Genomic DNA, 27059 nt, shown 5'->3' with positions numbered 1-27059 from the left:
TTTGAAACAAAATTTTGCAATTTCTTAGAAATGCAGGTTCATATAAAACTCATATTTATTCCATTTTCGAATACCACTTCCCCGGTACCAAATTCAAAGTTCCACTTCATGAAAACAAAATCTCAATTAACATCCCCATGATAAAAATTTGTAATAGAAAGGAGAGTTAAAACAGAGAACAAAAATAAATAACTTTAAGAAAAACAGTCTCAATGAAAAGAAACAGGTCTACAGAAATACATATGTTTCTAATTTACAAACACTCACAAACAAAAGTGCGATAGGAGATTTTAGAGGGGGGTAGATAGGAGTTTAGGGGGAAACTATAGAAACTATATAAAACATATAAACAATCAAATGTATTCTTAACAACATCAGCTGGTGTAATAGGAGACGTTTATAAAGGTGTTTTCCTTCCTTTTTTATTTTGTTTTTTTTTTTCGCTGGTTTTTTCCAGTAAACAATTTTCAAATAAATACAAACAAATGAACAAGTACATATGTACCAACTACAATCATATTTATTTTATGAATAAAAATTACATCATTTTCAGCTTACAACAACAAAAATTACACAAAAAAACAAAATACACATTCTCACACTCCAAGTGTAATGATCATTCATACTCACTCATAGACTAACTAACCAACAACTACAAACGTACATATGTTCATTAGGCTGGCCTCAAAAGAAAGTTGTAAATGTTCTCAACTTAAATAAAAGTTTAGAAGACACAGATCGCCCAGGCCAGCCAAACAAAGTTTGAAGACCAAGAATTGGAGGCATTACTCCATAAAGATTATTGTCAAACCCAACAAAAGCTTGCAAAATCATTGAGACCTACTCAAGCTGTAATTTTAAAACGTTTGCAAGCAGCGGGATTCATCCAAAAGCAGGGAAATTGGGTTATAGACCAATTGAAGCCGAGAGACCTTGAAAAACGATTTTGAATGTCCGAAATTTTGCACCGAATCATTACTTGCGATGAAAAACCCGAACCATAAGAGATCGTATGTGAAGTCCGGCCAACCAGCTGAATCGACACCAAAGCCAAATATCCATGAAGCTAAGGTAATTTTCTGTATTTAGTGGGAGCAAAAGAGTCCTAAATATTATGAAATGCTGAAATCTGACGAAACCATCACAGGCAAGCTGTACCGAACGCGACTGATTCTTTTGAAGCTAGCATTGCCCGAAAACGCCCAGAATATGCAGTCAGACATGAAACCGTAATATTCCATCATGGTAACAACGTTCGGTCACATGTTACAATACCCGTTAAAAACTATTTAGAAAGGAGTGGTTGGGAAATTTTGCTCCACCCGCCTTAAGCTGGGTTTCCGCATACACCGTAATCGGAGCCGATAACGAAAACTGAAACTGAAAAACGTTGGTGTTCGTCACCGCCTTGTTTCGGCCCCAATTGTCATTTGGAAATTAAATAGAATTTCATTATTTTTAACAAAATCTATTATTTTTTCCTCTTCCAATAAAGAAAATTTATTTTTTTTATTCATTTGGTTTCCTTTAAATTTGAAATAAAAAAATAATTTCGTTCCTACATCACCGAAAACAATCTGTTGTTTTCGTTCCGGCCCCAAATGACAGGTTTTTCGTTACTGATCGGTGCAGTTTCGTTCCCAATTTTCGTTGCCGATTTCTGAAACGAACTTTTTTTCATGCATGGCATTTGCACCGAAAAAATTTCGTTTTCGGTGCCGATTACGGTGTATGCGGAAACGTAGCTTTATAGTCTACCCCTTTCCGACTACTATTTGTTTCGATCGATGCAGAACGCTCTCTCTTGGAGAGAGGCCTCAAAAGATGAAGAGTTCTTTTGGCGCGGAATCCGTATGTTGCCTGATAAGAGAGTTCCAAGTGAGAGTCCTATCAAGTGTAACCCCAAGATTTTTTACCTCCTTAGAAAACCCTATAGATGAGCCATTCAATGTAGGTTCTATGGGCACTGCTACACGTTCAATATATATTGTGATATTTGGATCGCGATCCATTGTAATGGATCACGCAAAATTAGGTTATTCTGCGTTTTGGATCGCATCAATACTACATGCTACACGTTCAATAAATATAGCGATACTGGATCGCGGTCAATATATAATAACTGTCCGTTTTGTAAATGGTACAAGAATTGTCTTGGCTGGGTTAATGGTCAGCCCTCTTTCCAAGCACCACTTGGTGGTTATATTCAGAGCAGCGAATACTTTGAAGAAATTTTTAAAAGCAAAAAATTTTTAAAATTCCCACATTTTTGTCAAAAGTTACAAAATTTCGATATATTTGGACTTGAACAACAATTTAGATATGACATTGAAAGCGTCTTTCAAAAACAATTCACATGGTAGCAATATTTCCTTTGATCCAGCTAACCAAAAACTTTGAGAAATGGTGTCCACAATAAACTAAACTTTAGTTTTGGTTGGGGAACATCGACATCTTATCGACATCTCCACACAAACGGGGTCAACCTAATGTTCAAATGTATATGCATGTTAATTATCATTATGATAGTAAATAAACTTCATTATCATAATGCTGATCATCATGATTTATGAACATATATACATATTTGTAATGAAGATGATAATTCCTGTAACCATCACGTAGGCTGTGAGTCTGTCTGTTTATTCATTTTACTATGTAGGCATCTTCTAAGTTTTACACACAATCAAACTACTTTAAACATAGAAGCTTTTTTAAATTTGTAGTTTTAATATTGTTGTTCTTGTTGTTTTTGTAAGATTTCTAAAAGATATTTACAACAACAACAGCTAAACAATACACACACTTAAAGAAACACACAAAAGTTAAAACCTTTACACTAAAAACTTAAAATGTCATTTTCAAAAAAAGTCTCTGAAATAATTTCCTTTTTGTGAAATAATAAAATACAAAAGCATGTTTGTTGTTATTGTTGTTGGATTGTTTTGTTTTTGAAACGTCATCTAGTCATAATAAATAGTCAGGGCTGTATGCTGTAGATTGCTAATGAATTCAGAATATTGTGTTTTTTAACCCTTAAATGCATATTGTTGCCAATTGTCCACATTCCAGTTTCACTTAATTTTAGACGAAAATAAGCTTGATACTAATTCAGATTCTCCTTCAGCAAAATCAAATGGATTACGATAAGTCTCAGCTAAAGAAATTATAAATCAAATTAAAGCTATAGGAAATATATTAAATAAAAATCAAAAAAATGTTTGATAATTTATAGAAAAATAAAAGTAAAAATCATGCATTTAAGGGTTAAGATAATTAAAAGATTTTTAATCTGGAGCAACAATATATCAGAACGTATCTAGCTTGCATGAAACTTTCCGATACTCCGACATATAAGAGATAGCTATTTTCTACACTCGGATTGGAAAGCTTAGAGAATTTTTATATGAATTTATATGAAAAAACGTATTTTTAATAACGTTTTTCTTTATAACTCCTGAACTAATCGAGTCTTCATCGAATTTGCACGAATATAGTAGAGAGTTTAGGTGTCCTCATACCGTATTCTTTATTAATTTTTAATACCACGATCTTTAATACCACGATATTGAAATATATACTCTGAATATTGACCTTTAACCTTTTGGAAGTAAACAATTTTATTCACACCATTTTAAGGACAATATCATTGGCTTTAAAATGGAGTAAAAATTTTGCTGGTCTTTGAGTAGTTCAATTTTCAAATCGCGATATTTTTACATCGAAATGAGTTTCCATTGAAAAAGTCACTGATATGAGAAACATATTGGATATATTATGTATGTGGCAAATTTCATTAAAATCGGAAATGGTAAATCCGACTGCTGTCCGCTTTCACATGGATCTTCCCATTTGAAAAGCTTAATATGTATGTATATAAAATATCGATATGATTCCATTTGAAATCGCAGTTTTCAGGTTATTTCACATACTAAAAATTGTTCCTTAATTAATTATGTTAAATAGGTCACCCACCAAAAAGCACACGCTTCCAGTTATTTCTCCTTGTGAGATTCTTCTAATAAAATCTACTAGATCAATAACTGATAAATATATTAGGCCCAGAAAATTGCGCATACCGAGGTGTATAAGTCAGAATTTCTGGAGAGCCATCTACTCGATCTCCTCATCTGATGTAGTCGTCATTGGGTGTACCTGAACATTCCGTTATGAGTCGTCTTGCCCATGAGAATGCTTATTATAAGTGCAATTGTTTTCCTGTCAACTTCCACATGAAGAATCTCTTGTTAGAGAGAACATTAGTTTTAATTTTAGATATAAGATTTTAATACTTATAGTTAGGCCTGTATAAACCCAGTTTTAATAAATAAATACCAGAACCAGAAATAAATTTAGATATCTTACAAGTATCCACCTTTCGATCACATTCACAATTCAATAGGCCAAAGTTGTGGGTTTGATTAAGTTAATGTTTCCTACACTTGATATTTAGACCATGTTGGCTGACGAAAGCCAAGCGACTTTATTTGAAAAAATACAAGAGCAATACTATCATACGATCGATTTCTACCTCAATTTCCATAAAAATGTTGAGTTCTGGATGTATGACTTAAAAATGCGGTATTTAACATTTTTAGCAATATAAATTTATTTAAAGTATTGGCCATTGTCAGCTATGACAATTGGTACCCAATTTCCATAATTTTGTTCGCTAACGTTTTTAAATTTCTGCTCCCTATGATTTTTCAAACTATTGTTAAGTTTTACAAGAATCTTCATGGAGTTATGCTTCCAATTCTTGGTCTTCAAACTTTTTTGGCTGGCCTGGGCGATCTGTGTCTTCTAAACTTTTATTTAAAATATTGTCCCAACCTTAAAGTATACCTTAGGATCTGCTTAGGATCATTTTCTGAGTCGTTTAAGCGAATTCCTTCCCTGCATGTAAATCTTGGAATCCACAAATAAGTTTTATACATAAGCTAAGCTTGCACTACCAAATTTAGTACCGTCCATAATTTACCATAGATCTTATATGAGGACTACTTTCGAAAATGTCAGTATTTCATTCATCTCTGAAATACCTTAGTATCCAAACAAAATTAAAACAAATAAGTTTCATATATGGGCAAATCATGCAACCAAATTTTATGACGACCGGACGGACCATAATTAGGCATATCTCCCGTATAAATGTTATAGCGGAGTCCTTCTGGGTCCTTCTAAGAAGACCTGTCTGTTGAAAACACGATGGGGCCTAAATACACTCTGTTGACAAGGTTTGTATGATATTGAAAATGGGCAATATCGATCTATGATTTCACCTAGTCCCAAACAAATGCATACTGTTTGAGCATTCATAAATATGTTGATTATGCGGCAATCCTTATAAAATTGTTCACAAATTATTTCTAAATACTCTACAGATAATGTAAAGTAGATGACAATCTGGAACATTTGTCTCTAGTCCCTCATATACTTGGTGTAGGGTATCATATGGTCGGGGTTACTTTCTTTCTTGTTTTTATTTAAAAGAAAAGTAAAAATTCAAAGATTGTTGCTCCTCTTAGCTTTAGTTTCAAAACAATTTCCAACTCTGTATAGAAAATATATTAAAGCTCTTTCGACAGATCTCCCTCTCCCCAAAAGAAAAAAAACAGATATTCTTCTCTTAGTAAATACAAATTCTCAAATATTTAAAAGTTTCTCTTCGTAGTTCGTAGTTTGTTTTTGTTTGTGGCTGAATGTATGGATTTTGTTGTATTTGTGTTTGTACTAAATGAACAAGAATCACGCAATAGGGCAAGGCAAACAAGGCACAAACGGAATTTTTCATTATGATCATGCTACACAATCGCAAACATAACAACAACACACAGATACATAATACACATACATACAAACATGCACTCTTACACATCCACTCTCATCCATTTCAAACATACCTACACTTTTTTTGTTGCTGTGTTGCTGTTGTTGAAATGACTCCACACGACACGATTCAGTGACTATGACAGCGCGAGTCTATGATTATTATATGGAAGTATGTATGGATGGATGTATGAATGTTTGTATATTTGGATGGATGTAGTATCTATGTAGGAATGAATGTCTGTCTGTCTGTATATCTGTATAGGTATGTAGTGTTTAACATTTTTGCGCCTGGGTGTTGTTTGTCTATTCATCCATCCAGCCAACAACCATCCGTCTTATTATTTACGTTGTACAGTGGGGATGATTGGAAACTATGTAAGAAAATATCAGTGTTATTGATCCGCCCGATCCATACAAAACTATATTCCTTGATAAAGAGTTATGCTTTAATGCCCATTAATATGTGACAATAAAATATTTGTCTGATATATGTATGTATACTGTCTTCTCTACATAAAACAGAGAAAAATTGCTTTTAATTTTATGTTCAAAATTCGCTGACAGTGAAATGACAATTAAGCCAAAGGATATTTCCATTTTGATAGAAAATATAAGTAAAAATCTATATAGACATTGGTTTAAGGAAGCAAATTTTTGGGAGTTTGTTAGTATCAGAGCTTCAAATTAATTAATTCAATGAACTTTTCCCATCTTTCTGGTAACATATGGATTCCGCGCCAATAGAACTCATCATCTTTTGAGACCAAGAACGAATCAGGCCAATTTCGGATACTCTGTTCCAAAGTGAATCGTATCCCAGAGAGAGCGTTCTGCATCAATCAAAACAAATAGAATTCGTACTGGACACGATCTGGACTATAAATCGGGTGAGGCAGAACTTCTCAACCACTTCTTTCTAAATACGTTTCAACAGGTATTGCAACATGTGTCTGAGCGTTGCATAGCATTCATTTTTTGGCAAAAATTATAAGGAGTGGTCGTAAAGCGCTGAAATTTGGCACCGAGAATTATATGAACCAAACTAAGAAAAAAATAAAATTTTATCAAATCGACCACGCCCACTTCCCATTCAGTCCAAATCGATTTTTTGGCATAAAATTTTTCCTATCCAAGTAAAAGTCTAGAAATTTGGTACCTACATATATTTATTGAAACAATAGAAGAACGCATGCCGAGTTTAAATAAAATCGGTCACGCCCACCGCCCACGAAACCCATACATAGATAAGAATTTTTTTGATACATATTTCGTTTATTATTCGACAAAATTTTTAAGTTTTCATCCTGTTCCGAAAACTTCCGAAAACTATTTTTTTTAATCGAAACAAGACACTCCCAACTTTCATTTTATGAAAAAAACAGCTTGGGGTAAAGTGGGGCTACATTTTTTTTTATGGAAAATCAAAAATAAAATAATTTTATAGATTTGGGCATATCTTCTTAACGGTTTATGATATCCCCATAATTTTTTTTTTATTTATGGAGAAATGTTATATTTTTCAAATATGTTAAAGGTAAATGGTATTATTAGGAATATTATACATATATAAACCACTGAATTGCGTGAAAATATAAGTAAATTTTTGCTTAACACCCTTGCATGGACTTTACTTCAATTTTTTAAAAATAAAATAAATTTTTTTCTTAAAACTATAAGTCCACATTTCATCTTTACACATTTCTCTACAAAACTGCATCATTTAATTTTTGAAATTGAGTGTTTGAAAAATTCACTTTTTGACACCAAAATCCCTCTGTGCACAGTGGGGAAGAATCGAAATTTTTGAGAATAAATCTGGCATTTCTAAACGGCTGGTCCAATCGGAATAAAATTTGACGTGGGCGTAGCCAAGGAGAATTCGAGCCCTACAAATGTTCCACATGCCATTTTTTTCTTTCCCATCCGATTTCAAAGATTTTTTTATTTTTGGCGTTGTGCTAGGCCTTGAAAACATGTTTTCATGTGCTATTTATCTCTTACAATTTCCAAGTTATAGGCATTTAAAAATTTAAATTTTAAAATAACTTGGTCAGCTTTTTTTAAAAATATAGGTTGTACTTATGGACCGAATGCAGTTGAATTTTTCAGTTAGTTAGATAGCTAAATTACCAATAATATACAAAGATTTCAGAGCAATATCAATTATGAATCCAAAAATAAACGATTTTCAATTTAAAAAATCAAAAAATAGTAAATTTTTGCTGTTTTTTTGAGCGAAAAAAAAAACTTCTTTAAGAACATATAACAATTTTATGTTTTTCTGTAAGGTATCTTTACGGACAAGATTTTGGTATAAAAAAATATGTTCTATTTTTCGAATATATGGCCCTTACGCCCTTCGGAAATTGACCTATTTTATATAAAAATTTCAACATTGGGCCACATGTTCTAAAATCTCAAAGCTGGTATCAGAAAACGGAAAGGAGCTTTGGAAACCTTGATATGTTCCCTATTTATCCCCAAAGCATTTTCCCAGCCCCGAAGGAAATGTGAATCCTATGGGCAAAATTGTAAAAAATACCAGTTTTGGGATTTTGGCTCCAATTTTTAGGAATTGCGGGATTCCCTTTGACCTTTTGACAAGTTTTTTTACACTTTGTTATTTAGAATGACAAATTTAAAAAACGTTGAAAATTTAATTTAGTTTTGTTGATAAATAACGATTTTATTACATATTACATATTTATTGAGATTCTAAAACTAAAATTTGTATCAAAATTTCAATAGTATTGCAAATATTAGGACCAATTTGATACACATTTATTCCAAACAATTTTTTTTATTTTGTTTACCATCTCTCGCAAGTTGAAACCAATGGAACACATTCTCCATAAGCTTGAGTGTGCAATCGGTGTACTTCAGCGGCCTTTTTTTTTAAATTAAAGAAGTGAAGCAAAACTTCCCTCATATGACGCATTGTTGGTACAAAATTGGAAATTTTTGAAGGAAAAAATAACATTGTTCTTTACACTATAATGTTCAATAACTAAGTGAGAATAAATGGCATATACATAAGTTATTAAAAACCGCGTTCAGGTTGTCCTGGTTTTTTCCTCATATCTCGGCCATTTGTGGACCGATTTTGATGATTTTAAATAGTAAACTTCTCGAAAGCATGTCTGACAGAATTATTGAAGATTTGGATCCCGAAGATATCTGGGGTCTTCAGAAAATTGATTTCAACAGACAGACACACGAAGGTGAAGGGTATAAAAATATGTATTGACTTGAGCCTTTTTGTAATAGATTTGAATTGAAGAAAAGTTTAATAATTTACAGCATGTTTAAAGCTGTTTTGTAATGGATTTGAATGCAAGAAAACTGTAATAAATCAATAAGAAATTACATAATTCTATAAAGAATGAATTCTCAAAAGAATGAATTCACAACATTTGAAGTGCAAAGGAATTAAGCCTATGAATTAAATCATAATGAAATCATTAACTTAATGGTTAAGAGATGACATTTCTGTTGATTTCGAAAATGGAATTAATGTATAGACTGTTTCACAATAGCGAATGAAAGATTTAAGTTTCCCTAACTTAATATTTATGAGAACTTTCATCACAATTCTTTCGCTTAGAATGCGAACGAAAACTTTCTTTCGATATTGTGAAACAGTCTATAATTCTTTCGAACCTTTGGTTAGTATGTACCGATGTTTGTATAAATATTTCAAGTTTTGTACCGTTATGTTTATGGTATTCTTCGATCGGCTGGCTCCACTGTACAATGCAGTGTACCACAAAGTAAAGGTATCTATCTCTATTTCTATGTTTATATGAGACTCATACATTAGATTGGTGTGTTCGCAGCGATCGTAGGTATTTGTGTGTATGTGTATTGTATGGGGGCATTAGAAACTACTACAACAACAACAATTACAATGTGTTTTTATATGATCTTTGCTCATGCAAAGGAAAGGCAACAATTCAATGACAAAAGCTCTTTTTTTCGCTGTAGCTGCTGCTGTGTTGTAGTTGTTGCAGTTGTGTACGTATCCGTCCGTTTGTTCATTCGTCCGTCTGTCTATTTGTGAGGAGGATAGTGTGTATTAAGCACATTAGATGTGTCGATCGTTCGTTGCTTAAGGGGAGAAACCAGGGGTATAATAAGAGGTATTTTTTTATACATATTTCTACTAAATTCTAAGGTGGGGATAATAATGGTGGATAATAATAGACAAACAAGGCAACGTATAGAAATAGACAGACATACGACAAAAAAAAAAACAAAAAAGAGTTGGAAATAAAAAGCACACAAACACATACGCTACTTACACAACATAGAAAAGAAAATAAAGGTTAACGAAATACATATGTACTAGAATGAGCATGAATTTTTAAAGGTGGGTTTTGTTTTTATTTTGTTTTAGAGCTTCAATCTAAAAAACCTAAAAAAACAGGAGTGGAAAAAACCTATGTAGCTACATAGATACTCAAACTTTAAAAAAAAAACTCAAATCTTTAAAATTCCTTAAACACCCCTTAAAAATATAAAAAAACGCCTTTTATTTTAAACTCCATAGATCCTTTATTAAACCACCACTTCTATTTACCCTGATTCACTTACATTTTATTCTAATTTAGGGGAAATTTTATATTTTTAACCCCTTTCCTTGTTCCCTTCTTCTTTCCTCATTCCTATTTGCTTATGACATTATAAAGCTTAAGCTTTTAGGTTTTTTTTTATTCGTCATCCACCCTGTTTTTTCGTTTTGGTTTGAAATCATTGTTGTTGTTGTTGCTGTTATTGCCATTAAATTTTGTAAAGGAAATAGGAAACTAAAACAGGTCACTGAGAGCGACAGAGAAAGAGACAGAGAGAGGCAATATAACGGCGTTTTCTAACTTAATTTTTATGTAATTTTTGGTGAGCAAATTCAATGTATTTTTAAGGAGAACGATTTTATAAAGACTCTCTTTTCGGTTTGCTCTTCATAATTCAACTTTCATCAAAATGTTTTGTAAACATACAGGGTGTGCTCTAACCAACCACATTTGCTCACTTGTATTTAATTAACATTAATTAGCACTTGATTTCAAAAGTTGAAATTTTAAGGAATTTTTGTTTCTTTTCTGTAGATTGAAGTGGATTATTTTTTAACACAATAATAAGGAAATGAATTTAGTCATAATTTAAATTTAAATCATTTGAAGATTGACTAATTTTGAAATGTTTGTTTGACTCAAGATTTATTTTAAAGTTATTCCAATAAAAATATTTACTGGAATTCAAGTTGATAGCAAGTGTAATTCCAGCCATGAATTATAGTCAATCAATTGAATTACGGTAGTATGCATTACACTTTATTTCAATAGCATTCTCCAGCAAAAAGGAAACATAAATTCAAAATTTTGTTTGAAAAATATTTATGTTTTTCAAATATTTTTCAAGTTTAAAGCATAATAAATGTACATATATATTAAACGTTTCTGAAATTCGACAAATATCTAAAGATAAAGGGAGTCTTTCGATCACTGTGGATCATTATTTCAACATGCCTTTATTTTCGAAAGAGTAAAAGTTAACTTTAAGGGTACCTTTTTCAATTGCTTAAAGTTATATTTTACTATAAACATAAAGGCAAGTTGTAATAATGGCCCTTAGTATTGCTTTAGATGTAGATTTTCATTTAGTCTTAATAAAGCTTTAATAGTATTCCTTTATGTAGTTCCAGTTGAGCTTCAATCGTAGGCCTTTATGTCTTTTTAATCATAGTTTAGCATCAATCCTAGATCATAATATAGCTTCATTCGTATGTCTCTATGTAATCTTAGTATAGTTCTTCATTTTGTCTAAGATAGCCTCAATCCTAGGTCCAGTTTAACATCAATCGTAGATTTTTATGCACTCACAGCTCAGGTTCAAACGTAGGTAATTCTAGTTTACCTTCAATGGTAGGAATTTATGTTCCAAAGAACACGCGAGAGGGAAAGTTATTGAATAACCGTCTTATTTTTCATTGGGCATCACTTTCTTCTGCCATCATCATCTTCTTCGTCCAGACTATCCATTGATTTGGACGTACAAGAACAAATTGTCGGCAGAATTACGTACACAAAATTTGTAGATGTTCTGCTATGTGGGGAAAATGTGTAAAAAGTTATAATTTTTTTTGTAATTTTTAAAAATAGCAGTCTTATTGTGTGACTAATTTGTTCATCAATTGAAAATGAGATTTTATACAGACATCGTTCTGTGAACAATTGTTCTGACTAGATTGTCCAAAAAACCGGCAAAATTGAAAAACCGGTTTATCCGAAAAAGTTAGTTTTTGATAAAACCGGTTTTGATTATTTGATTTTTAAAAAACAGGTTAAACGGTTTTTGTCTTCAAAAAACACCGGTTAACCGCTTTACATTAAATTTTTATTTAGCATTTTTGAATTTTTAAAGCTCTATCTTTATGCAATTATTTTATATCTTTTACGAAATATGTATTCTCAAATGCTGTAATTTTCTATAAAATAAATCAATATTTTTAAAAATGGTATCAAAGTTTTTCATAAATATGTTTGATTGAGCTTTAGAAAATATATTTCATTAAAACCGGTTAACCGTCTTACAAAACCGGTTTGTCAAAAAACCGAAAAGTTAAAAAAACCGAAACCGGTTTAAAAAGATAAAAAAACCGGTTGACCGGTTTTCGGTTTTGAATACTCTAGTTCTGACACCGTTGTTATAACAAGAACATAACATCGACAAAAGTGTTCTACACGAGCCATAGAAACACAGCTGTAATTCAATCTCATTCAAATCTTTTTTTTTATCTCAAGAACTTGAAATGTTTTTCAGTTATTGGTCTCATTATAAATAATATAAACAATTTTATTCTAAGTATTATATCTTCATAAAATCCCCTGTCTCCAAACAAAATTGTTTTTAAATACCCCCATTTTTTGGGACAAATGCTCAAGTCTGGCTGTAGCATCCAAAAACCTACCTCTAAATCGACTTAGAATCTCTTTTTAAGTTTATTTAACGAGGTCTGTCTGTCTGTCTCTTCATATAAACATTGTAATCGGCAGATGACTTTAAATAACAAATTTCCTCCCATACTTTGTCGAACACTTGAGCGTAATCCAAAAATACAGCAGAACTGTATTTTAATATTAGGGTATAAGTTTGCACACCTGAATGTTAAATTTTAGAAATGTTTAAATTTTATTTAGGTATAATTTGAAGATCATTTGTGTGCTATTAAAAATGTTTGCTATAAATTCAAAAGTACTCTGCGAATTTAACTCAGACAGAAGGTTATGTTAACAGGCAACCGCATGGTAGAAACAGGAAAAAGAACAGCTCACTTGGTTCCAAACATTAGGTCCCTTTGTGTAACCTGAAAATAGAAATACAAGAGGGCCAGATAGAGATGAAAAGAGAAGGGGAAAATCAGATAAGGATTAAGAGAATTAAAGAGGAATGCGGTCAGAAGAGCAGAAGTGAAGATAATAGTAAGCACCAGTATTTGACGAATAATGGGTCACTGCGTGGAGATTCCCGTGTCTGGCTGGAGTAGCCAATTGCTATTCCTAATAAAAGCTTTGATGCATTCTAACTTCATGTCCGATAGCTCATAAAGACTATTTAAGAAACGATGTCTCAGAAACCTAATGCCGCGCAATGACAAAGAATATGAAAAATGGTCTCATACTCCTCTTTATTTTGACAACTTTTACAGAAGTATATTATAGGGCAGGAAAAGTCTCCTCGCATGGTTGCCAAAAGTGCAGTGTCCGGTTATCAGCGCCACTATATTGCTTAATTGTGAGTGGGTCAGGCCAAGAAGATATGTTGTCCGCCCTCAGTCAAAAAATTCTTAAATTTGTATGATAATCTAATATTGAAAATTATCATCATTATAGAATTTATTGTCAGTTTTTTTTCTTTTAATTTGGCTGCCTAGTGAGAATTGAGGTTTGAAAAGTTCCAAAAGAATTAATTCAAATACATATGTTCTATGTGTTCTTTCTTAAGGATTTCCCAGAAAAATGTTCAACAGGTTCATCAACCAAAAACCAGGTCTTCTTATAAAGCTCACTTTCAACTCAAAGTTATTCACCCTGTTTTTTTATTAGCTTTAAAAAGTACTTGCTGGATAGTTAAATCGAAAGAGCTGCTAATTTTCGCTCTCTGAGTGTAAGTATAAAAAAAAAAATGATCTTGTGCTTTTTTTCTCTGTCTAAAAAGAGTATAATTTTCGTTTAACTCTCCGCTAAAAATGCAAAACAAAACCAAATGTAAACCCACTTAAGAAAAAGCAATAATTTTTACGTAAAAGGAGACTACAACAACAACAAAACAACTTTAAGGCAAACAACACTGAAACAAAAACAAATATAAAATATAAATGGAATTCTACACTTTGGAAAGAAGAAAAACGAATGAACGAAAAAAACATAAAAAATAAAATGTAAAACTGAAAAATACAAAAAAAAAATGTATAGAAATCGTGTTGTGTGAAATGGGAATACGATGGATGGTTTTTTGGTATGGTTTTGGTTGGGTTGGATACTGCTTTTTTATTGTTTTTGGTTTTGCTTTAAGCTGTGGCTGCTGTTACTTACTAATGTTGTTGTTGTTGTTGCTTTTTTATATGGTGGTTGATTACTATAATGATGTTTGTTTGTGTAGTTGTAGTAGTATGTAGTTGTTGTTTTGTTTAGTGCTGTGTTGTTTTTTTAAGAGGATTTACACTTTGCTCTAATGTAGAGTGGTGGATTGTAGGACGGCCAGCAACAATAACAACAACATACAAACGACATTAGGCAAAGTGGAAAGAAAAAACAACTCAACTTGTACACGACGACAAAATAAAAAAAAACAACGTTGACGATGATGATGACGAAGAAGAAGAAGAGACGAATCCACTAGTACGTTACGATTTGTTTTTGGCCTACGCGATCAATGAGGAGCAAGAGGACTGCTCAGTCGTGGTAGCAGTGTCGTAAATAAGAGTTCGTCGTTTGTATTTTGTATTTCGATCGAACGGAAAACTTAAATTAATAAAAAAAAAAATTATTTCAAATAAAAACAAGTGTTAAATGTCACTCTGCTTAACGAAGAAAAAAAGGAAAATACCTCTTTATTAAACAATTAAATTTATTTGCTGAAATAGTTAATAGCTATTTGAAAGCAAAATTGTTAAGAAAAAAGTAGGTACCTACATATAAGTGAAAAGTGCAAGAATTTGGTTAAGAACACAAAAACAAAAAGGGGCTGAGAAACCTACCTCCCTTTCTTTTTATTAAAACTCATTACTGATACACATGAATTTATTATTATAGAAGAATTTTTATAAAAATTTCTCAACTAACTAAAGAAAAAGAGCAACAAATTGAGAACATTTCCCTAAAAACAAACAATAACTATATAAAATAGAATAAAAAAAATAAAAAGTTCTCCCAAAAATATCAGAAAAACAAAAACAATAGAGCAAACGCAACGTCATAAAGTGATCTAGCGGGGGCCAGTGAATGAGTGAGTGAATGAATGACTGAATGTTCAGGTTTAAATTCATGTATGAGTTAATCATATTAATGTTGTTGTTGTTGCTTTTTGTTTCTCATACAACTGTAGTGTGAGTGATAATAATTGAAATAGTGGTGGTGTTGGTGGCTGTTTGTTGTTGCTTTAATAGTGTTAGTAGCAGTAGTAGTGGTGGTGGTGGTTGTAATTTTGTTGTGTGTAGTGGTGTGTAACGCTGCCGGCAGCGACGTCAGCTTTGACTCCTCTAGGACTTGACTACTCACGGTTTAAAATAATTTTTTCTTTACGCATTACGTTCATACGCTGTTGTTACTCGTGACTGTAAGGACGTGTCGTGTCGTGTCCACCTTACATTTATTATTATTGTTATTATTTCTATATTAACAGATACAAAAAAATAAAGAAAATACCAACAACACATCTATCTATTTTGTAGAGATCTTAAAGAAAAGCTTTTTGGTGTAAATGAGAATAATAAAAGCTATAGAGAAAATATTGAAAAAAACAACTAAAGTTAATAAATCTAATCATAAAATAAAAAGAAAGCAAAATAAAATGTGAGATACCTAGTTTTTTTTAAAACAAATTAAAATCAAAAGAAATTCAAATAAGTTTTTTTTGATAAAAAATAAAGAAGAAAAATATACAAAATTTTCAACAAAAAATAAACTGTGATTTGTGTAAAAATTTTATAAAAAAAATTCTTAATGTGAGTACTTAAAACAACACAAAATTATTAATTCATTAAATTTTTTTTTTTAATGATTTACTCAAAAAAACTGCAAACGAACAAAGTTAAAACAACAAGTGCTTTATTGTTTTTGTAGACATTACTACGAGTTAATTTTAAGAGTGTAACAAACAACTTACTTCAGTTAAGAGTACATAACTAAATACAAGAGTAATTTCAATTGTTTAGTGAAGTGAAATCATTGATTGTTTGAAGAAGTATCTATGAAAATTTAGAATAATTAAAGAAAATTATGGATAAATATGATGAAATTTAATAGAAAAAGTGTTTAATAATAATTTTAGAAATTGTGATTTCTTTTTAAATGCAAAGTTTTTAAGAAATTTAAAATAAAAGAGAAAGAAAGATATATTCATTGATTGGAGTTGAAAAATATTTCGTTATATTGTTAATTTTAACAAAAAACTAATAATGGAAAATAATATTTTTTAAAAATTACAACAGTTATGATGAAAAATTAAAAGATTTCTCATACTTTAAAGAAAATAACAAAATTTATTGTTTTATAAATTAAAAATTTTGTTTTAAACATTGTAATGGAAAATAAACTATAGGCCTTATTAATAATAAATTTGAAAATTTATCAAAGGTTTATAAAACAAATTTTGAATAAAATTTCGCTTTATACACCTACCTATAAACCCTAAATAAATTTTATGGGGGTACTTTCTTCTAAAAAATTTTGGACTAACGCCCTGATTAAGAAACTCGAATGGAATATTATTTTTAAAATTTTTGATGAAAAAAACTTCAAAATTATTTAAAATTTTAAATTTAAAAAATTTGATTCATAATCAAATTTTTTAAATTTATCAATAGTTTATAAAATTTTGTTTTATAAACGTTTTTATAAATTTTAAAATTGATTATGAATAAGCGGGTAAAGGTTTTCATACAAATATTTAAAATAAATTGTGCGTACCTATGTGTTTCAAGATCTTTATTTATCTTAAATATTTAAAACAGATTGTCCGTCCGTGTTTCAAAATCAAACCCTAAGTTATTTTGAATTTTATTAAAGCAAAAAGTCAACAGTATTGAATTTGTTTACTAATTTAAAGGTCCAATTCTGTTTCTGTTAATCAGTTTTTTTTTTGACAATTTCTTCGTTTGTGTTAACGATTTGACCTGGTTTTTAAATGGATTTGGAAATTTAAAAAGCATTTCAATATTTTTGAATGTTAAATCTTTGAAATTTTTACATTTTATTTTATTAAAAATTTTTTCTAAAAATTAAAAATAGATACTTGGATTTTCTCTCAGAACCTTTTTAAAATTTTGTGTAAATTTTTATATTTTAAAAGCTTTAACAAAATAAGCAACTTTATAAAGTTTACTGTCAGATTTTTATATTATTTTTTAAATTAATTTTTTCCTTAAATTCGTTTTAAATAAAGTTGCAAATAATAACAACGATTTAAATAAATTTTTTACTTTAAAACTTTGTATTGAAATCTGTATTCTATACAAATTATTACACTTTAAAGAATAATTCCATTCTAAAATTTCATAAAAACTCCGACAAAATCCAAATTTTTTTCTAAATGTCCAGAGTTATTCTTTTTGGATTTATAAAAACAAGCTCAATATTTTCGTCTAACAATGAGATTATTTCGTTCTGGAAACAAATTTTAAATTTAAGTTTTTATTAAAACTTGTAATCAAATCCAAATTCTATAAAATATTATAAGATTTAAAAAAATTGTGGCATTTCTAACAAAATTAAATAATTAGAAAATTCTGTTAATTTTTAAATTAAAAAAAATAACAAAATTTGAATTTTTAATTCAAAATTTTGATAACATTTTGTTCTTAAATCTAATCTCTATAAAAATCATTTTACTTTAATGAATATTTTTATTCCTGAAAACATTTCACTTAAATTTAGGAAATTACTATTTAATTCCATCACAGTTTCCATCACTTTCGGATTATCAAGCAAATTTGAACATTTTTAATTTCGATTCGACATTCTATTAGACTAACTCATTTTCGTATACTTTATTTATCGTAATTTGTTTAATTGTTCAGAAAATGTTAAAAACAAATCATTTATATTCTAGATAAACAATATATTTTAAAGAATGTTATTATTACTACTATTGTGTTAGAAGTATAGATCAGGGATTTGAATATAACCCTTGCAATAATCTGTCACTCTTTTGTATCATTTTAAGATTTGAGAAATCAATTTTTAGAATTTTAGGAAAATGTTGTCCTTTTTCTGCCCCTTTTTTCAAAAATGTTTTATATTTAATGTAACTATCTTTAAACATAGCCAATTAAGGTTTCAAATTAATGTTCTTTCAGAGATTTATTACAACATAGGTTTAAGATATTCTGCTTTTGTGAGATTCTGTTTTTTTGCATTAAAATGTTGCCCTTTTGCTTTGAAAATTGTTTATATGTCAAGTAATGTTGCCATTTTTCGAACATGTTTTAAGTTAAATATTTGACAATAATTTGAGATACATATTAAAATTTGTCAGCAAACTAAGATTTAGACCCATTGTCTCAATGTCTTGTTATTGTTTTTTTGTAACGATATAGGTACCTACTTCCAATTAATATAATTTTTATATGAAAACTGTCAGTATAACGTCACAATAAAAAATAAATAAAACAGAGATTGAGAAAATGGAACTTAGGCCGGGTAACTTATTAAATTTTAAACATACCTAGTTTAGGCTTAATCAAAGATAAAATTTATTTATTTAAATGAAAAAAAATATATTTAAACATTGATTAAGCCTTAACTATGTTTAAAATTTTAATAAATTTCACAGTTGCCCGGCCTTAGTGTTTAAGTTGAAATGTTTTTTTTTCTTGTTTTTTTTTAATGAAAACCTTTAGGTACTTAACATAGGTACTTTTTCTTTTATTATTTTTATTTTCTCCCTAAATTCCCCCTTTTGTTGCTTTATTTCATTATCATCATTATTTAAATGTCTTTTAAATTCTTTAAATCTACATAATTTAAACTTCAGTTGACTTATTTGACTTAATGACATCTTAAAGTTAATAAGATTCTAAATATTATGGCTTTTCTAACTGTCCAACTGTGTTTCAAAGCAAAAGAGCATTTAACTAAAAGAACTCTTAAAAGTTCAAAAACAAAACTCTCTTAGAAATATCATATTAAATAGCTTCCGTTAAATAGCAGCAAAAGCATAAAACAAATAAAAGATGGAGAAGAAAGAAAACAAAAATAATTTAGTTCATGTGTTTTTGGTTTTGTATGTTTTTATATGTTTCTGTGTGTATTTATTACAACAACGGGATTTGGAAAACAAGAAGAAGAATAGGAAGAATAGAAAAGCTACACAAACATACATACATACCTTTATATAATTCCTATTTTAGCTCCTCTTTTTCATATTTTTTTTATTTATTTATTTATGTAGGGTAAACGCTCCTATAGTCGGCATGACCCAGTAGTCGGCATTTTTGACTTAAAAGCTTAATAAATAAGAATAACGATAATTTTAAACAAAAGTAAGATTTAACTTTAATTAAACATACACTCATTTATCTTTATGTAATGTTTAAATTTGGGTGAGATGAGTATTTTCATCTATTTTTGTCCTCATTAAGTGACCATCTTTCAACTGGTGCGGAAGTGCCTGTTTTTTAAGAAATTTTTTAGTGGCAAGACCAACTAAAACAAGTTAGTAACCATATCAATTTAAGTAATATTTTTACCAGAGTGGTGTTAACAGATAAAACTTTGTTTAAATATTACCTACAATGTGAAAGTTTTCACAAAAAATATTTTTTTTAGTTATTTTAATTGATGCCGTCATTAGGAACAAAAATTTCTATGATTTTCAATAGTCGGCATAGTGATGCCGACTTCAGGAAAATTGCTAATTTTTTGTATTAAGCTCAAATTCTACAAATTTGTTTATTACTCATCTCTCTTGACAATAGATTTGAAGAAAATGAGTTTGAAATGAGTTTACCCAATAGTCGGCACAGTTTTAATTGAGCATTTTAATAACTGCCGAGTATAGGAGACCAAGCATCCTGAACTCGGCAGCAGCTTTTTATTTGACTGGAGATCGTTAAACAGAGTAATATTTAGAGATTCAGTAGGTATTATTAATTCTAACATCTTAGAATTCCAAATATGGACACTCCAGAAAAAAACCCATGCACCAATATCCTGAAAAAGCCTTAAAATATTTTCTATGCGAGAGAAGGCCCGATTTCTGTATTAGGTGTCAGTAAACAATATGGAGTTCCGCGTTCAAAAATATAGGACAAATTATACGGTTCCGAAGGTCCTATGAGAATGGGGCCGCAAACAGTGTTATCTAATTCCAAAGAAAGTGAGGATTAACTTAACACGGTTCAATCAATCGTGAAGAGCAGCAAACCACACCATTTGTATATGATCTACCCGGAAAGAAATGGTATAAAGGGGTTTTTAAACTGTTCTCTCTAAAATAATCATGTAAGGTACCTTAATAAACAGGCTCTTTACTAAATCAGTTGGAGTTATTAGTAGGTGATCGGCCTGAAAATGAGGAAAGAAATGGATTTGGATCTAGCTTTTGAAATAGTCAACCGACTAGCTCCTAATATGAGCGTAGAATTGATTCCGATGACATTATCGAAGAGAACAATAACTTAAAAATAAATTATCAAACTATTGAATAATCTTACCATAGAGGCAGGCACGTTCATAATTAACAAGGAAAAGTTGAAAATATGGTAGTATCGCCAACTTTAGCTGCAGAAAATCACAATGAAACGTTGAAACCTGTTCACTACTCATCTCCAACTTTATCAAATAATTATTCAAATACTTGGTTTCAGCCTTTTAACTGTTCAAGTCCAATCCCAACAAGTTGTAGTTGTACATTTCAAATGTTTTCAAAGTTTTTTAATAATATTATGGTCACTGGGATATTGTATATGATTTCGGTAACCATAATATGTTTACGTTACCATTAACATGATTGTAAATAAATATATATTTATGGCAATCATTTTCATGATAATGATTTATCATAATATGTTGATCTCAGAATATGATAACCATAATCCTAGAACAACACAATTTGTTGAAGTATTACATCATAAACATGGTTGCCACAAACACATAAATATTTACTACAATCATATGTATATATGATTGCTACAATGATGTGAATGGTAACTTAAACATAAAATAAACATATATGGTTACCGCAAACATATACATACATAATTACAGTGACCATAATAGAAAAATAAAATAAACCAAAACAAATTAAAAAAGGAAGATAAAACGAGTTAGGGGCACATGTGAAGAGGATTTGGACACAGATCCTGAGGATGATGGTCTAAAAACGTAGGATATGATATTTGCCCACAGTGGTTTCACCTCAAATACACTAATTTATGTTTTTTATTAGTATTTATTTAAATGGCTGATATTTTAAATAAAAAATAACTTGAATTCTTTTAAGATTTTATTCTTTTCTTAATAAAAAATGCTATGCCGACAATTGGGTCACAAATTGCCGACATTAGGATCAAGGGTGCCGACTTCGGGCACAAATCGTGTTTTTTCAAAAAAACGTAAATTGCTCAAATTTAATAAAAACTGCTTGAAAAGAATTAATTGAGTCTAAAACTATACAAATTACTAAACAACAATAACCCATTTACATCCCAATACCATGTTCGCACTCATAATGGTATCACTTTAAAAACTGAAAAAAAGTTAAACTGCCGACTACTGGTGCATTCACCCTAGTCTATGAGATGTTTTTTTCAATTAAATTTGTAAAGTTTATTTGAGATTGAGAGTGTGTGTGTTTATGTAAAACTCTATGAAAATGTTACGCCTTTTTGAGTTTCGTAATATATACAAACACTCATAGATATAAATCCACACACACACACAGACACAATTTTAGTCTAGCGCCCAACAAGTCTTTACTTAAAATTTTTTATGCTGCTGTTTTTTCTAATATTTTCTATACTTAAAACTGCGCCCTAATGCCTGCCTAGACTTTAGCCCAGCTTTTTTTGTTGTTGTTGTACAGACAGGCCATACTTTTTTTGAATTTCAATTTATAGTTTCACATTTGTGTTGTTGTTGTTTTTGTTGCTTTGGTGTTTTTCTATTTTTATTTTCTATTACTTTTTGTCAAAAAAAAAAAAATTAAATAAAAAAAGAGGGCAGTCAGCTATAGCTCCCCCTGGTTGTAAAGAGACTTGTTGCATATAACAACAACAACATTTGTTCATTTCACAATGGTGGCTTTTGTTGTTATTTTCTATGGCTATGTTTGTGTATGTAGGCATTTTTAATAGTGTTTTGTTGTAAAATATTTTAGAGGATATTTATACAGAAGTAATATTTTATTATATTTTTTTTTTTGTTTGTTATTGTAGTTTTCTATCTAACAGTATCTCCATGTAGTATCTCTTTTGATGCAGTCATCTGTGACGTGATCTCTGTTTATAAAAACAATAATAATAATGTTGTTGTTATTTAAGGTTTTAGTGTGAATGCAACTGAGTCAGGAATGGAAAATGAAATTTTGATCATCAGAGTGAGTACCTAAGGAGTGAGATCGAAAAATTCTTAACATACATATATGTTTATAAAAAAGAAACCACTAAACTTACAGCTTTAATTTTTTTTTTATTTGATTGAAATTATTATTACAATTTACAAAAAAAATTATTTTTATAGTTTTAATCACTAGTGATGAAATTTTGAACCTTTTTCGGAAACCCTTCCATTAACGTTTTTATAGTGCTTTCTGTCACTTTGCTCGAACATGTAGTCCATCTCCGTTTAAAATCTACCACACTTTTGGACACCTTTTTTGTACTCTTCAATTCTCTTTTAACAAGAGCCCAATATCTCTCCACTGGCCTTAGCTCCGGGCAGTTTGGAGGATTTGCCTCTCTTGGTACAAATACCACATTATTGTTCTTGTACCACTCAAGGGCTTGTTTGCCATAGTGACAGGATGCCAAGTCAGGCCAAAAATAAGTGGACACATTATGAAGTCTTATGAATGGAAGCAGCCTTTTTTGTAAACATTCCTTGATGTAAATTTCGGTATTTATAGAGCCCGTTGTAACAAATGAGTGGCTTCTTTTGCCGCAACTGCATATTGCTTGCCATACCAAGAACTTTCTGGGAAATTTTGTCTGCTTTTGGGTCCTAAACTTTTCTTCAACATTCCCTCGAGCATCAGCAACATAAAATTTTTGACCTGGAAGTTGCGAAAAATCTGCCAGAACATACGTTTCGTCATCCATTATGCAGCAAGAATATTTTTTTATAAAACTTGACTTCAATTTCCGTGCTCTGTTTTTGGCCTCTAAATTTTTAGTAGCGTTCCTGTCAGGAACTTTTTGAGCCTTGTATGTTTTTAAACCTGCATTAGCTTTAACTTTTCGTACCAAATAGTCCGAGCACTGAGCTAACCGGGCTGCTTTCCTACCGGATGTGTTGGGAGCTCTTTTGAAAATGCGTTCTATTTTTTTGGCTTTAGAAACATCATGTGGACCATTCCTTCTACCTGAACCAGGTTTTCTATCAACTGACAAGTTCTCCCGGTACTGTTTAATAACATTGGAAACAGTTTGACGGCAGACCTTTGTATGCTTGGCCAACTTTTTGTAAGACCAAGTTGGGTTTTGTTGAAAATATTTAATAATTTCAGTACGCACTTTTTTCTGGTCACTCATTTTAATCAGATTAACAAAAAAATTAATATAATTGACATTACACATAATAACTGACATGTTTTTCAAAGGTAACTTGATCAAAAAAAAATTCAAATAATACTTGGGTTAAAAAATGTAATGAAAAACGTGTGTTAAGAATTTTTCGATCTCACTCCTTATGTACTAAAATTAAAAATTGGAATTATTTTAATACTCTTGTGTTGAAATTGTCTATGGAAAATACTGTTATACTGAAGATTTTGTATAGAAAGTTGTGTTATATTGAAAATTTTCTATAAAAAATAGTGTTATAATAAAAATATCTATAGAAAATACAGTAATACTAACGATTTTCTATAGAAAATACTGTTATACACATTATTTTCTATAGAAAATACCTTTAAACTCAAGATTTTCTGAAAAAAAATACTGTTATACACAAGATTTTCTATAAAAGATACTGTTATATTGAAGATATTCATTGGAAAATACTGTTACATACAAGATTTTTTATATAAAATGCTATAGAAATTTTCTATAGAAACTACTGTTGTATTGAAGATTTTCTATAGAAAATACTTTTGTATTTCAGATTTTCTATGGAAAATACTGCTGTACACACGACATTCTATAGAAGATACTGTTATATTGAAGGTATTCATTGGAAAATACCATATTTTTTATATAAAATGCTGTTATATTGAAGATTTTCTATAGAAAATACTTTTATATTGAAGATTTTCTATAGAAAATACTTTTGTATTAAAGATTTTCTATAGAAAACACTGTTATATTGATATCCTTTGGAAAATGCCATTAGATATAAGATTTTTAATAGGAAATTCTGTTATATACAAAAAAATACTGTTATATTGAAGATATTCAATAGGAAATACTGTTATACACTTGATTATCTATGGAAAATACTGTTATACACAAACATTTCTATAGAAACCACTTTATCTATAGCAGAAAGTACATCTACATCTATAGGAATGTGAACATTTTTATCAAATCAGGCGTTGGAGCACGGTACGGTACTTTTGAATATATCAAACAAAGTACGATCGTATCAGCATTTCCATTCCTGATTCAGAGTATTTGTTGGATTGGATGTGAGTGTGTGTGTGAGTTAACTCACATTGAAAATAAATTTTTTCTGTTGCTTTTTTGTACGCTCATTATCTTGTTTTTATCTATTTCCGTTTTTAAATTAATTTCGTTTGTTTTTTTTTTTACTTCTCCTTTTCCTCCTCTCAATTTTGTGGTTTGTTGTTGTTTTCTCGTTGCGTTTCTTGGGGAAAAAAAGTAAATTTTCTTTCTAAGTAGTTTCCTGTAAGCCTAAAAGATTTTTAATTTGAAATTTGTTTTTTTTTTATAATAATGTTTTATTAAAAACCGGTTTAAGTTTAATTATGTACCTATTACACTTGTTGTTTTTTTTTTTTTGGTGTGAAAAGGGAAGTTGGTGGTTTTTAAGAAATTTGGTTTTCTAACATAAATAAGATTAATTTACACTAAAAGAATGATATACACTAATGAATATTTCTCCCCGGAATAGCTACTAAATTTTCTATAAAAATAAGTTCTGCCGATAATTAAAAAACTCCAAATGTCAGTTATAATAATTTCACAATATAATGAGAGTTTCTTTAGGGAATGAAATTGAAGAACTTTCCGAGATCTATCACAATTTAGAATGTTGCCCCTTATCTGTAGTTTTCAACTCGTTAGCCTTGAAGTGGAATAATGCATTTACAATATATTTTAAAGATTATTTTTCAAATAGTTTATAAAAGTTTGCCACCAGCATTAACCTGGATTTTTCTGCCCCCTTTTTCGAAAATGGTTTAATTTTAAAAAAATGACGATCTTTAGATATAGCCATTTAACATGTTTGTAGAAAACAGTTGTAGAGAGAAAAAATAAACAAATTTTAAGAATTTTATGCAATTTCCTTTGCTGCATTAAAATGTTGCCCTTTTTTGTGTGAAAGCTAAAGTAGTGGTCTTTAGATATAGCCATTTAAGGTATAAAATTAAAGGTTTTCAGAGATCTAACACAATACAGGTTTTATATATTCTTCATTTCTTCAATTATTTATTTTCTGCTATAAAGTATTGCTCTTTTAGCTTTTTTTCGAAAATGATTTATTGTTAATGTTATGATCTTTAAACATAGTCTTATAAGCTATTAAATTAACTTCCCTCCATTTTTGTATTTATTTAGCTATTAAAATTTAAATAAATAACTTCATTTTATGAATTTATAATAAATATCTGAAACTAAACTAAGGAGAATTTAAAATTTTTTTTTTTCATGGAGGAACACTTTATGACAAAAGGGCCGCATTTTTTCTATAAAATTTTGAAACCTTAGACGACATGTTTGATAAAAATAAAAATATTGTACTGTCCCTAAGCCATGTTGTGCCAGCATAAAATCAAAATCTATCTTTTTTCATGGTACTTTTTAGATATAAAATCGTCTTTTGTGGTTAGACTTTAAAATTATTTTTAAGAAATATTCCATTTTGTGAACATTATATCTAAGCATCTAATAGAAGCTTATATTTTTAAATGATTTTTATAAAATAATTCTTATCAGTTCTAATTTATATTGGAATTGTAAAGATTCTTTTTATGATTCCCATTATACTGTTTTGATTGCCTTATATTTATGACTTTTACTGTTAGGCGATACGCTCTCTTATTCGCTAGCATGTTTTCTCTCTTTCACTCTATCTCTCTCTATTAGGATTATGATAATTAGCAGGAATGGACAATTCAGTACTATTTGCAAATATTTTCTATACCAAACAGATTTTTAAAACTATTTTTGATTTAGAAAATAAAGTTCTGATAAGATTTTTTATACTTATTAGGAAAATAATAAATTTACATGTTTTTGGTTTAATAAAAAGGCTTATACAAAAATATGGAAAATTAATAAAAATAATAAACGTATCATGTTTTAAATTGTATGGTATTTTCAGTTAAGCCATTTAAGCAAACACTTTATTTAAAAACTATTGTTTTAGCAAATAAAATTTTGTTAATTTCGGAATTTCCCATCCCAGAACATAAAAGTCGTCCTGTGGTTTTATTTCCACACATTGTGTCCCCTTCCCCTTTTTCCCCTAGTCCTAAAGTAATCTCCTGTGTTTGGTTCTTTTCAGATTTTGTTTTACTTTAGCCACCAATTCAAATAAAATTTCTGTGGTTTTGTGGCGATTTGATTTGATATTTTTTCATTCTTTCTGTTCTGTTCTGCTTCCTCG

General features: G+C 29.8%; 1 protein-coding gene across 4 annotated transcripts in view; it reads left to right on the top strand.

Moving 5' to 3' along the window:
• The window catches only part of ttk (zinc finger and BTB domain-containing protein ttk), a 91390-nt gene that overhangs the window by 52164 nt on the left and 12167 nt on the right, over nt 1-27059 (top strand). The window contains exon 1 of one of the 4 annotated variants that reach the window (XM_065512808.1): nt 14199-15011. The exons of 2 other annotated variants lie outside the window; for them this stretch is intronic. The gene's annotated coding sequence lies outside the window, so the exon portion shown is untranslated. Of the gene's footprint in view, nt 1-14198; nt 15012-15545; nt 16055-27059 lie in introns of those variants that run through there. One more of the 4 variants, XM_065512802.1, reaches the window with a different exon arrangement.

Source organism: Calliphora vicina, chromosome 1 (genome assembly GCF_958450345.1).
Source record: "Calliphora vicina chromosome 1, idCalVici1.1, whole genome shotgun sequence".
Lineage (NCBI taxonomy): Eukaryota > Metazoa > Arthropoda > Insecta > Diptera > Calliphoridae > Calliphora > Calliphora vicina.
This window is presented reverse-complemented; position numbering and strand designations above follow the sequence as displayed.